Here is a 12,927-nt window from a genome sequence, read left to right as displayed (position 1 = left end):
TTGTCCGGTGGTCACGCCTCAATAGTTTAGCTATTTAAAGAGTGTCACATCCGTCTGAAAGGCCTTTTACATTTTTGGCTTTTCAGAGTCAGTTAAATACATTTTTTGGCCCATTTTACCTGAGGTAATGAGGCTGCCTAATAATTATGCACACCTTGATATAAGGTGTTATTCACTTTCGCCACACCCTCCCTCGTTACACTAATACATATCACCTGAAAATGATTAAATCCAATAAGCATTCAAGTTTATATGGTTTGGAGTTCGAAAATGTGAATAGAAATAATGATATGATCAGAATACTCACTTGCCTAATAATTGTGCACGCCTGTGTACATACAAACTTTTGACTGGTACTGTATATGGAAAAATAAGATAAAACATTTTGACCAATCAATGAACAGACGACTTTCGGTCAACCAAGATTTTTTTTTTTAGTCGGGGACAGCCCTAGAATAAATGATGGTTAATAAGTGATAAGCAGTGAATGGGCAGTCACTACCATCGTGGGACTTTTCTTATTCTGTATTGTTACAGCATTCAACCCACATAATGGATTGTGCATTTAAATGTAAAAGAATATGGAAAATGGAAAACCGTTAGCATTTTTTTAAATATTCGAAACGACATCCAAAAGCACTAAACGTTCAGGTACTAGTAGTCAGAAAGGTCAGAAACGAGATAGCCGTGCTCCTATTTGACCCATATTCATCACTGAAAGAGAAACTGTTGAATGTTATTATTTCAAAGCTTACAAACATGGTTGTGAAAGTATTCTGATTTATTAATTTATTTAAAAATATTCACAAATGTTATAGCTTTAGAACCTATTTTAAATCATCTGAGGTGTTTGTGTTTTTACTAGCGCTCTCAGCTGTAAGGAGATTTTGTTTGGCGACTTTAGGTCTTGAGCATCATAACCCTGTATAGGCCACCAAAGCACTGCCGCACTTCATTTAATGATTTCTCTGAACTATTGTCCTTGAGAACTATACTGAACAAAAATATAAAACGCAACATGCACCAATAAAGACTTTACTCAGTTACAGTTCATAAAAGGAAATCAATAAATTCATTGGGCCCTAATCTATGGATTTCACATGACTGGAGCAAGGCCCAGCCAATCAGAATGAGTTTTTTTCCCCACAAAAGGGCTTTATTAGACAGAAATACTCCTTATAACCCCCCGGACGTACTGTCAAATTCTCTAAAATGACGAAGGCAGCATATGCAGAGAAATTAACATTAAGTTATGTTGGATATTCCTGCAGTCAGCATGCCAATTGCATGCTCCCTTAAAACATCTGTGGCATTGTGTTGTGACAAAACTGCACATTTTAGTGGCCTTTTATTGTCCCCAGCACAAGGTGCACCTGTGTAATGATCATGCTGTTTAATCAGCTTCTTGATATGCCACACCTGTCAGGTGGATGGATTATCTTGGCAAAGGAGAAATGCTCACTAACAGGGATGTAAACAAATGTGAGCACAAAATTTGAGAGAAATAAGCTTTTTGTGCATATGGAACATTTCTGGGATTCTTTATTTCAGCTCATGAAACATAGGACCAACACTTTACATGTTGGGTTTAAATTGGGTAGAGGCGAAGGTCGATTCATGCGTCCTCCGAAACATGACCCGCCAAACCGCACTCCTTAACACCCACCCGCCAGCCGCACCAATGATAATAAATTTAAAAAATTACAACTAAAAACAAGAATAATACCTAGGTGTTAGTTTGGATTCTGAACTCGAATCACACATTAGGAATGTGACCAACATAGCTTTTTACTACCTGAGGAATATTGCCAAGGTGCGGCCGTTTTTCTCTCAGGCAGATACAGAGAGACTCATCCATGCTTTTATTACAAGCAGGCTTGACTACTGTAATGCTTTCCTGTCTGGTCTACCCAGGAACGCCATTGGTCAACTGCAAAACATACAGAATGCAGCAGCACAGGTACTGACCAAGACCAGACGGAGAGCACACGACACCGGTTTTAAGGTCTCTGCACTGGCTGCCTATGAGTTTTAGAATTCATTTTAAGATTCTTCTATTGGTTTTTAAATCAATCCACAATTGTGCACCTCAATACATGTCAGACATAAAGTTATGTACCCAGTAGGTCCCTCAGGTCCTCTGGCACTGGCCTTGTAACAATCCCAAAGCCTAGGACAAAGAGGCATGGAGAGGCAGCCTTTAGTTATTATGCCCCCAGCCTCTGGAATAGCCTTCCAGAGAACCCGAGGGCCAAAACTGTGGACATATTAAAATAAATCTTTAAAAGAAAAACACCTTTTTAGCTTTGCTTTTCCTTAGGGTTCTTTCTAGTCGTTCAGTTTTTGTTATTTATCCTCTTATGTTTGTTGTGTAGTAAATATTTCAGTTTTTATTTGCATTGGGGTTTTTTTATAATTTTTTTTCCTGTGAAGCACACTGTGTTGCATTCCATGTCTGAAATGTGCTGTATAAATAAAGCTTGATTTGATTTGTGCCAGTCATCGGTTGAGATGTCGCATACTCTTGAATACAGGGTAGGCGTCATTTCAAGTCATAGAAATAGAATTTATAGAATGGACCTATCCCTTCAGAACACTGCAATTAAGCTGCTAAACCAATTAAACATACTTTTTATTAACTTTAACTTCCAAATACTTCCAGAAAGATGGCCACTTGTCCACCCACTGTCAAATGTCAACTTGAATGGGAATGTATATTCTGTTCCCGTGTGGCTCAGTTGGTAGAGCACGGCAGTTGTAACGGCAGGGTTGTGGGTTCGATCCCCACGGGGGACCAGTACAAGAAAATAAGAAAATGTATGCACTGGATAAGAGCATCTGCTAAATGACTCAAATGTAAATATGACCTATATATTTCAATACGTTTCCTACAGAGGATAAATCATTTAATTTATAACAATGAATATGGAGTTGTCATAATAACAATGCATTATTAGAACATAAGTCACATTTTGGAGGTGAAGGCAATGTCACAATGTAGTTGATACAATCCTTGAGCAACCAAGTTGTCACAGGAGCAAAAATATCTTATATTTGATACCACCCAAACAACAATATCAGGTTTTCATATTATACATTACCACAAAAATAATAGTGACCTGGATAATCTGCAGATTGCAGGCATGCCAACATCTACCTGATGGTTGTTTTTTACTCCTTCCTAGCACCTCTCCTGTATGAGGGTGTTGAAACATGTAGTGCATTGTGCTGACATAATAGCATGGGGAGGGACAGTGAGTTCTCTGGCATTCCTCCCACTGCACGCCTACACTAGTCTATGCAGATGTGCTCTGAACACGTTCGCAAAGCAACACAGCAGGCAACCTCCCACCTGGCTGTAATGTGGGTTTTGCATCTTAGAAGTGAAAAACAGCTACACTTCATTGTTAGTAACCCCACTCATCTGTCATCAGCTTGTCACAGAGGACAAATGCTCAGTGATGATGTATGACATGATAAATCTATAAGTTACAGTCATCAATGGAAGGTAATGGAGATCTAGCTAAGCTATATTGTGACAACAACAAGAGATGAGTGATGGACTGGATGTTGAACGGGAAATGTGAATTTACCCGTTCCGCTAAATCCTTGAAAACAAATGGGATGGTTTTTCCATTTCAGCACACAGCTAGGAAGAGTGCTGAAAGAGAAGGGAAAGAGATTGTCATTAGTCCAAGCACATTGCTACAAATTGGCCTAGCAACTATTCATCAATCATTGTATGCAAACTCACCATGGCATGATGCAGATCATTCATGACATGAATACAAACTAGCGAACTATTTAGGTAGCTATGCATGTAGCTCTATGGTGCAACATGATGAAGAGATAATCTCGTTTGGCCCAATAGCTGTTAACATGTCGATATCAAGGGCAATGTGTATGATTAGATAGCCAAATCCACAGTTAGCGTAATAGCTAACCACAGATGTCACGACAGCTGTCATTGGCTCATATGGCTGATAGCTTACGTTACACAATACCCTTTGACAACAATACAGTATCTACCCAGCAAACATGACCCCATGTGAGTATTTGGTGGGCACGGGCTAACCCACAACAAGCCCAACACGGGCTAGCCCACAACAAGCCCAACATGGCTTTCCCACACTAGTCCAACAAAGGTTAGCCCACACCAAGCCCAGCTTCTTCATAAATGTAAAGGTGGGGGCTCATTAGAATAGTTAGTGGCGTGGTTTGCAAATATGTTAAAGTGAAAAAAATGAGTGTTTGGAACTTTAAAGACAATTATCTAGGAATCATATTTTTTCAGATAGAACCTTATAGTTCTATGGTTATTTTTGTGCAATCTTACTAGTGAATTTAAAAAGAAAAAAATACCTTGTACATTGTCAATGACGAATACTGTAAAACAATATATATTTATAAGTGCATGAGACATGACAACTAAGTTTCTCTGGTAATGATATATATATATATATCATTACCAGAGAAACTTAGTTGTCATATATATATATATATATGATAACGACAACATTGTTGTCTTTCTGATACAATGTAACAGGCAGCCGATCCAAAAGGGTGGGCTTATTTCAGGAAAAGTGAGGGCTGCCCTTGGGGCCAATGTGGAGCCTTTGAGCAAAGGCGCATCCTACATGGGTTTAACCCGCATTGGGACCACATCCTGCCAATGTGGGCACATTTTCTAGGCAAAGTGAGGGCTACCCTCACCCCCACACTGAGCCAATGTCTTTGGGGCAAATGTGGAGCCGATGATCAGAAGGCACATCGGCCCAATGTGGGAAGCCTACATGTGGCCAATATTTTTGCCCGCATTGGGCCCATATTGTCATTGTGCCAATGTGGACAAATTGGCTCGGTATCTAGGCTAGTTAACTACGCAGTGGGAGCTCACCTGAAAATTGTCCAACGCAGAACTATTGAATAACGAAATCCAATACCTCCACAACAGCGAAGAGAAAAGGGGTTTAAGCGAATCTATCAACAGTAAAACTAGACAAGTCCACCTCCCCGGCTACAAACAGCTAACGTTAGCTACAAGAAATAGCTAGCTTAGCATCTGATGCTAGCAGCTACCTGTCAGTCTAGTCACGCGGTGGTAATATCGAAGTATCTTGCTCTATATCGTGATGTTAAAGATTGAGAAAACGCATTAATTCATTAGTTACTTATCACTGTCGCTATTATTGTTGTTAACGAGGTTAAAAGCCTTCGGCTTTAGTGGTGCACCACTTCCGACTCACAACGGAAACTTTGACCGGAAAACCCTCCTCTCAGCCAGAAAGGCAAATCGTTACTGCCATATAGCAACAACTTGATGACCAGTATCAAATATATACTCACATCTAACCACACGACTGAATGAGATGTCAACTGCTTTGGGAATAATGTAGCTATGGCATAGATGTTTTTCCAGTCTTGCCTTGAATTGAAGAGAAGTTGAATCATGGCAATAAACTCTTTCTGTGTTGTGGGCTTGTGGAGTGAAATGCATGGTCTGTGGCGCCACCTACGGGTTATTTCTGATCCCTTTCCAAAACTCAGGCCTGACAGTCATCGGAAGTTCGACATCGAATAGATTAGATGATGGGTGAGTTTTAGCAAGCATATGGAGTTGCATAACCATCACTTAAGAATATCTGACTTTTAAGAAAGTGCTCATCATTATGATCAGATTATTGTACATGTCTTATATGATCTTTCACTGATTAAAGTGAAACTGGAAACACATCTCCCTCACTAGCTTTAAGCACCAGTTGACAGAGCAGCTCACAGATTACTGCACCTGTACATAGCCCATCTATAATTTAGCCCAAACAACTACCTCTTCCCCTACTGTATTTATTTATTTATTTTGCTCCTTTGCACCCCATTATTTCTATTTCTACTTTGCACTTTCTTCCACTGCAAATCTACCATTCCAGTGTTTTACTTGCTATATTGTATTTACTTCGCCACCATGGCCTTTTTTTTGCCTTTACCTCCCTTATTTCACCTCATTTGCTCACATTGTATATAGACTTATTTTTCTACTGTATTATTGACTGTATGTTTGTTTTACTCCATGTGTAACTCTGTGTTGTTGTATGTGTCGAACTGCTTTGCTTTATCTTGGCCAGGTCGCAATTGTAAATGAGAACTTGTTCTCAACTTGCCTACCTGGTTAAATAAAGGTGAAATAATTTTTGGGCCCGAACAATAATACAAGTATGTAAAACTGTCTAATAAACATTCTGCAGTGAAGTGCATGAGACGCACACACTACATAATACATTGTGAAACTGTGATCTGATGAATTCTTTTAAGATGCATCCTTTCCATTTTTATGAACCTGATTTTATTTGGTAAATTGTGTGTGTGTGTATATATACAGAGCTCCAGAAGATGGCTGCAGAGGTGTTTGGGATGGAGGCAGCTCTCAGGGCTTCTGAGTGGTGCAGTGGTCTAAGGCACTGTATCTCAGTGCAAGAGGTATCACTGCAATCCCTGGTTTGAATCCAGGCTGCATCACCTCTGGATGTGATTGGGAGTCCCATAGGGTGGCGCACAATTGGCCCAGCGTCGTCTGGGTCTGGCCGGGGTAGGCCGTCATTGTGAATAAGAATTTGTTCTTAACTGCCTAGTTAAATAAAGGTTAAATAAAAAAAATAAACATCCCCTCTGGAACCATGGTAAACCTCATAACCAGCGACAGCCCGCCCAAATATATATATATATATATATATATATACATACATACATACATACAAAACATTAAGAACACTGGCTCTTTCCATGACAGACTGACCAGGTGAATCCAGGTGAAAGCTATGATCCCTTATTGATGTCACTTGTTTTTTATTTAACCAGGCTCTTGTTAAATCCACTTCAATCAGTGTATATGAAGTGGAGGAGACAGGTTAAAGACGGATTTTTAAGCCTTGAGACAATTGAGACATGGATTGTGTACGTGTGCTATTCAGAGAGTGAATGGGCAAGACATACAATGTAAGTGCCTTTGAACGGGGTATGGTAGTAGGTGCCAGGCACACCGGTTTGTGTCAAGAACTGCAACTGTGCTGGGTTTTTCACGCTCAATAGTTTCCTGTGTGTATCAAGAATGGTCCACGGAATGCCACCGTGGGCGCATAGGCCGTGCGAACATTGCTTGGATTGTATTTCTAGCTCTTTGCTATGAAGGGGAACTGCCCCAATGAAATCACAGGATTTCATAGCATAAAATATAACGGCACAAAGTAAATGGACCATCCTGGGGCGCTCAAATGTGCATCCGTTCAGTCAGAACTTCTGGGTCTGCTCTAGTCTCCCACCCAAGACTCTCGCACCAGACGACTTACTTCTGCACGTGAGACTAGCTCTATCAGGTACAGATGGCGCTAAAGCAAAAAGCAAATTGTAATGAACTTGTAAATAAATTTTCATAACAGGCATGGGAGCCTGGGACCTGATAAACCAGACAACTACATCCAACAAGAGTGGAAAGACAGAGGGATACACTAGCTAGAACCTGCTCATTGCGGATCTGGTAGGACAAAAAAGCATGGCCAATTTGATTGTTTCCCCCATGTTGTTCATCAGGTTCTACTGTAGGTGACAGGGCGACATGTTGTGTGGACTAAAAGCATAAAACCAGGTCTATCACAAAGCATGATCAAATTAAATTAGCCAGCTACATTTTGAGAAACATTAAGAAATAGTTTGGTAGATTTTTTGGGGTATGTTTCTCAAAATTAGCTAGTTAGCTCCCATGCCAATTTCAGGTCTTTCTAAACTAATATCTGACTAACTCAGAAATATGAAGTAATTATATTTCAGAATGAAAGTTAACTGGCTAGTGCATCATGCTTTGTGACATTAGGTTAGCTAGCTATCCCCAGCTAGATCATGTGTTTTCACTTATTGCATCTGCATGCTTGTTGCGTTCTCTCTGGTGTGTTTGTGACTTGAGCTGGCAGCTCGTTCTAAATAGTATAATGTAATCTGTTCAAAACAGTGGCAGCATGTGCAACAGTGGTTATTCTTTTTTTTTGTACTTTTTACCCCTTTTCGTGATATCCAATTGGTAGTTACAGTCTTGTCCCATCGCTGCAACTCCCGTACGGACTCTTCCGAAACATGACCCCACCAAGCCGCACTGCTTCTTGTCACACTGCTCGCTTAACCCGGAAGCCAGCTGCACCAATGTGTCAGAGGAAACACCATACAGCTGGCAACCGAAGTCAGTGTGCAAGGAGTCGCTAGAGAGCGATGGGACAAGGACATCACGGCACCACCAACGGTTAGCGCAGTCCAAACTCCCTGACAAAGAGAAAGTTCTACTCCTAGATGTACCCATGTCATATCACCTGGCCAGACATTTGGCCCAGCAGCGGCCCACCTCCTCCAAGTGTCTAATGAGGACAGAGAAGCACAGATGGAGCTTCAACGCCTCATTGCAAAGCATAGAATGCATCAGCCAGCAAACCATTACTCCTGTCCCAGGGCCCCAACTGGGAAGCCAAGAAATCAGGCCCAGACTCACGCTGTACCTGCTCAGGAGTGGAGGAACAGACACTCAGCCCTACCGAAGAGGTGGAGCGCAGCATCGCCCAAGAGACAGAGGTGTATCATATGCAGGCCGGGTCCCCACAGCATGCAGAGCCTTGGTCCTGATGGGACCGACTCTCTAGCACAATGGTCACCAACCTTTCCTGGGTCAAGTTCACTTCCTGAGTCAAAACGCAAGCCAAGATCTACCACTCGGATAAATTTAAAAAACACTTGACTTAAACTTCAGCCTATGCAACATGAACCTATTAAAAACAGCTGTAGCAATGACGTTTGTGCAGTAGGCTATAGTCCCAATACATTATCACTGCATATTGGCATTGCTTGAATTGCCCTGCCAATGTTGTTCTTCTCAGACCATTTTGAAATTATATTTCCAAATTTGATGTACATGATCAAACTGGTAATAGATCATTTGCACAGCAGAGTGAGCATGATCATTTTACTGGACTGATGGCCTGCATCTAATGGTCAGTCTGAGGGGGAGGGAGGGAGCAGCGGTGAGGCTGCCTCTCAACCGACTCACCGTCCCTCCTCTCTCCCTCCCTCCCTCAGTCTTCCAGCTGATGGTGAAACTTAAGTCGCACTATATTATTTCTGCCTCATGCATGAATTCATGTTATTCCTATGACCATAAAAAGTAAAATATTCCTCAATATTAAAAAAGCTAACAACATCACAAGCTTATCGAAACACTTTGCTAGTCATTCATTGCAGCTGCAGTGCTGCTTGTAGTGTCAATGGAAGTAGGGAGAACACACATTTTATGGCTTATAAAAGTGTTGAACAAAGTGTTGATAGTGCTGAATAACAACTTAAAAATGAACTTACTCATAAAAACAGCAGCTCTTTGCTGTATTCGTTGAGTCTCTCTAGTCATCGTTTTAAACGTTTTGAAATCTAACAGTATAAACTTTGCTGTGCTCTTATTTTACAGCCTATGGCTCGAGGAAACTGCAATGATCTGAGCTATCTGTTTGGCCAGCGGTATGCCTATAGGTGCACTTGATTTACCCTCTGGGCCTGCCAGGTAGGAGTTCTACGTTCAGACACATGTAGTTGTTCAAAATGAGAACACTTTGCCTTCCCGGCGCTATGGCTGCTGAATCAAGTGCACATACCACCAACAGTACGAAACAAATGAAATGAAAAATGGTAATAAAGCTTTATTGGTGTTTTTTTTTTAAATAAATGTTTGGTGATCGACTAGGAATGCCTTGGAGATCGACCAGTCAATCGCAATGGTGCCGGAGAGGATGGCTGACATTTTATTGGCTCTTAAAAAGGAGCCGCCACTTTTTTTCAATTTTCACCTAAAATTCATTACCCAAATCTAACTGCCTGTAGTTCAGTCCCTGAAGCAAGCATATTCTTGGTACCATTTGAAAGGAATCACTTTGAAGTTTGTGGAAATGTGAAAGGAATGTAGGAGAATATAACACAATAGATCTGGTAAAAGATAATACAAAGAAAAAAAACACCCGTTCTTTTTATTTTATTTGTACCATCATCTTTAAAATGCAAGAGAAAGGCCATAATGTATTATTCCAGCCCAGCTGCAATTTAGATTTTGGCCACCAGATGGCAGCAGTGTATGTGCAAAGGTTTAGGCTGATCCAATGAACCATTGCATTTCTGTTAAAAATGTTGTATCAAGACTGCCCAAATGTGTCTAATTTGTTTATTAATAACTTTTCATGTTCAAAATTGTGCCCTCTCCTCAAAACAATAGCATGGTATTCTTACACTGTAATAGCTACTGTAAATTGGACAGTGCAGTTAGATTAACAAGAGTTTAAGCTTTCTGCCAATATCAGACATGTCTATGTCCTGGGAAATGTTCTTGTTACTTACAACCTAATGCTAATCGCATTAGCCTACGTTAGCTCAACCGTCCCGTGGACGGGACACCGATCCGAAGAAGTTTTAACCAACCGTGCTATTTTGTTTGTTTTCTCACATTGTTTGTAACTTATTTTGTACATAATGTTGCTGCTACCATCTCTTATAACCGAAAAGAGCTTCTGGACATCAGAACAACGATTACTCACCTTGAATAATTTTTCATTAATGAGTCGGACAGGAGGGATTAATTCCAGACACCCGAACAGGCCCTCATCCCCGTCATTCACAGGAGAAAGAGACTTGAGATTTCACGGAAGGAGATTGGGGTGCCTTGGGAGGATCAGGAGACGAGTGGCTAATCTGCCTTTGACATCCGTACTGTTAGACAATGTACAATCATTGGAAAATAAATGGGCCGAACTAAAAGCACGTATATCCTACCAACAGGACATTAAAAACTGTAATATCTTATGTTTCACCGAGTCATAGCTGAACAACGACATTAATAACATACAGCTGGCAGGTTATGCACTGTATCGGCAGAATAGAACAGCAGCCTCTGATAAGACAAGGGGTGGCGGTCTATGTATATTTGTAAACAACAGCTGGTGCACGATATCTAAGGAAGTCTCAAGGTTTTTCTCGCCTGAGGTAGTGTGGTCTACAGCTTATCATGAGATACTCTTTCTACCTAGAGAGTTTATCTGTATTTTTCGTAGCTGTCTACATACCACCACAGACCGATACTGGCATTAAGACCGCACTCAATGAGCTGTAAACATAAGCAAACAGGAAAACGCTCATCCAGAGGCGGCGCTCCTAGTGGCCAGGGACTTTAATGCAGGGAAACCTAATTTCTATCAGCATGTTAAATGTGCAACCAGAGGGGAAAAACAATTCTAGACCACCTCTACTCCACACACACAGACTCGTACAAAGCTCTCCCCCGCCCTCCATTTGGCAATCTGACCATAATACTATCCTCCTGATTCCTGCTTATAAGCAAAAACTTGGTCAATAAAATTGGTCAGATGAAGGAGATGCTAAACTACAGGACTGTTTTGCTAGCACAGACTGGAATATGTTCCGGGATTCTTCCGATGGCATTGAGGAGTACACCACATCAGTCGCTGGCTTTATCAATAAGTTCATCGATGACGTCATCCCCACAGTGACTGTACGTACATAACCCAACCAGAAGCCATGGATTACAGGCAAAATCCACACTGAGCTAAAGGGTAGAGCTGCCGCTTTCAAGGAGTGGGACTCTAACCCGGAAACTTATAACAAATCCTGCTATGCCCTCCAACGAACCAACAAACAGGCAAAGCTTCAATACAGGACTAAGATCGAATCGTACTACACCGGCTCCGAAGCTCGTCGGATGTGACAGGGCTTGCAAACTATTACAGACTACAAAGAGAAGCACAGCTGAGAGCGGCCCAGTGACACAAGCCTACCAGACGAGCTAAATAACTTATATGCTCGCTTCGAGGCAACTAACACTGAAACATGCATGAGAGCATCAGCTGTTCCGGACGAATGTGCGATCACGCTCTCCGCAGCTGATGTGAGTAAGATCTTTAAACAGGTCAACATTCACAAGGCTGCAGGGCCAGATGGATTACCAGGACGTGTACTGCGAGCAGTACATGTCTTCACTGACATTTTCAACCTCTCCCTGTCTGAGTCTGTAATACCAACATGTTTCAAGCAGACCACCATAGTCCCTGTGCCCAAGAACAAGAAGGTAACCTGCCTAAATGACTACCGACCCGTAGTACTCACGTCTGTAGCCATGAAATGCTTTGAAAGGTTGGTCATGGCTGACATCAACACCATTATCCCAGAAACCCTAGATCCACTCCAATTTGCATACCGCCCAAACAGATCCACAGATGATGCAATCTCATTTGCACTCCACACTGCCCTTTCACACCTGGACAAAAGGAACACCTATGTGAGAATGCTATTCATTGACTACAGCTCAGCGTTCAACACCATAGTGCCCTCAAAGCTCATCACTAAGCTAAGGACCCGGGGACTAAACACCTCCCTCTGCAACTGGATCCTGGACTTCCTGACGGGCTGCCCCCAGGTCGTAAGGGTAGGTAACAACACATCCGCCATGCTGATCCTCAACACGGGGGCCCCTCAGGTGTGCGTGCTCCTGTGCTCCCTGTTCACTCGTGACTGCACAGCCAGGCACGACTCCAACACCATCATTAAATTTGCCGATGACACAACAGTGGTAGGCCTGATCACCGACAAGACAGCCTATAGGGAGGAGGTCAGAGACCTGAACGTGTGGTGCAAGGACAACAACCTCTCCCTCAACGTGATCAAGACAAAGGAGATGATTGTGGACTACAGGAGAAGGAGGACTGAGCAGGTTGAAAGCTTCAAGTTCCTTGGCGTCCACATCACCAACAAACTATCATGGCCCAAGCACATCAAGACAGTAGAAGAGGGCACGACAAAACCTACTCCCCCAAAGCAGACTGAAAAGCTTTGGCATGGGTCCTCAGATCG

The 12,927-nt window shown here is 42.0% G+C and overlaps 1 protein-coding gene across 2 annotated transcripts in view; it reads right to left on the bottom strand.

Annotated features, from left to right (window-relative positions):
* Positions 1-5,483, bottom strand: part of mrtfab (myocardin related transcription factor Ab) — a 51,928-nt gene extending 46,445 nt beyond the window's left edge. Inside the window, exons 1-2 of one of the 2 annotated variants that reach the window (XM_045710328.1) lie at positions 5,347-5,483; positions 3,594-3,661 (exon numbers count right to left, since the gene is read on the bottom strand). The gene's annotated coding sequence lies outside the window, so the exon portion shown is untranslated. Of the gene's footprint in view, positions 1-3,593; positions 3,662-4,897; positions 5,270-5,346 lie in introns of those variants that run through there. The other variant, XM_045710327.1, reaches the window with a different exon arrangement.
* Positions 5,484-12,927: the final 7,444 nt, after the last annotated feature.

The sequence above is a fragment of the Salmo salar genome, chromosome ssa28, assembly GCF_905237065.1.
Source record: "Salmo salar chromosome ssa28, Ssal_v3.1, whole genome shotgun sequence".
Classification (NCBI taxonomy): Eukaryota; Metazoa; Chordata; class Actinopteri; order Salmoniformes; family Salmonidae; genus Salmo; species Salmo salar.
The sequence above is the reverse complement of the archived record's forward strand: the minus strand, read 5'-3'. Positions and strand labels throughout refer to the sequence as shown.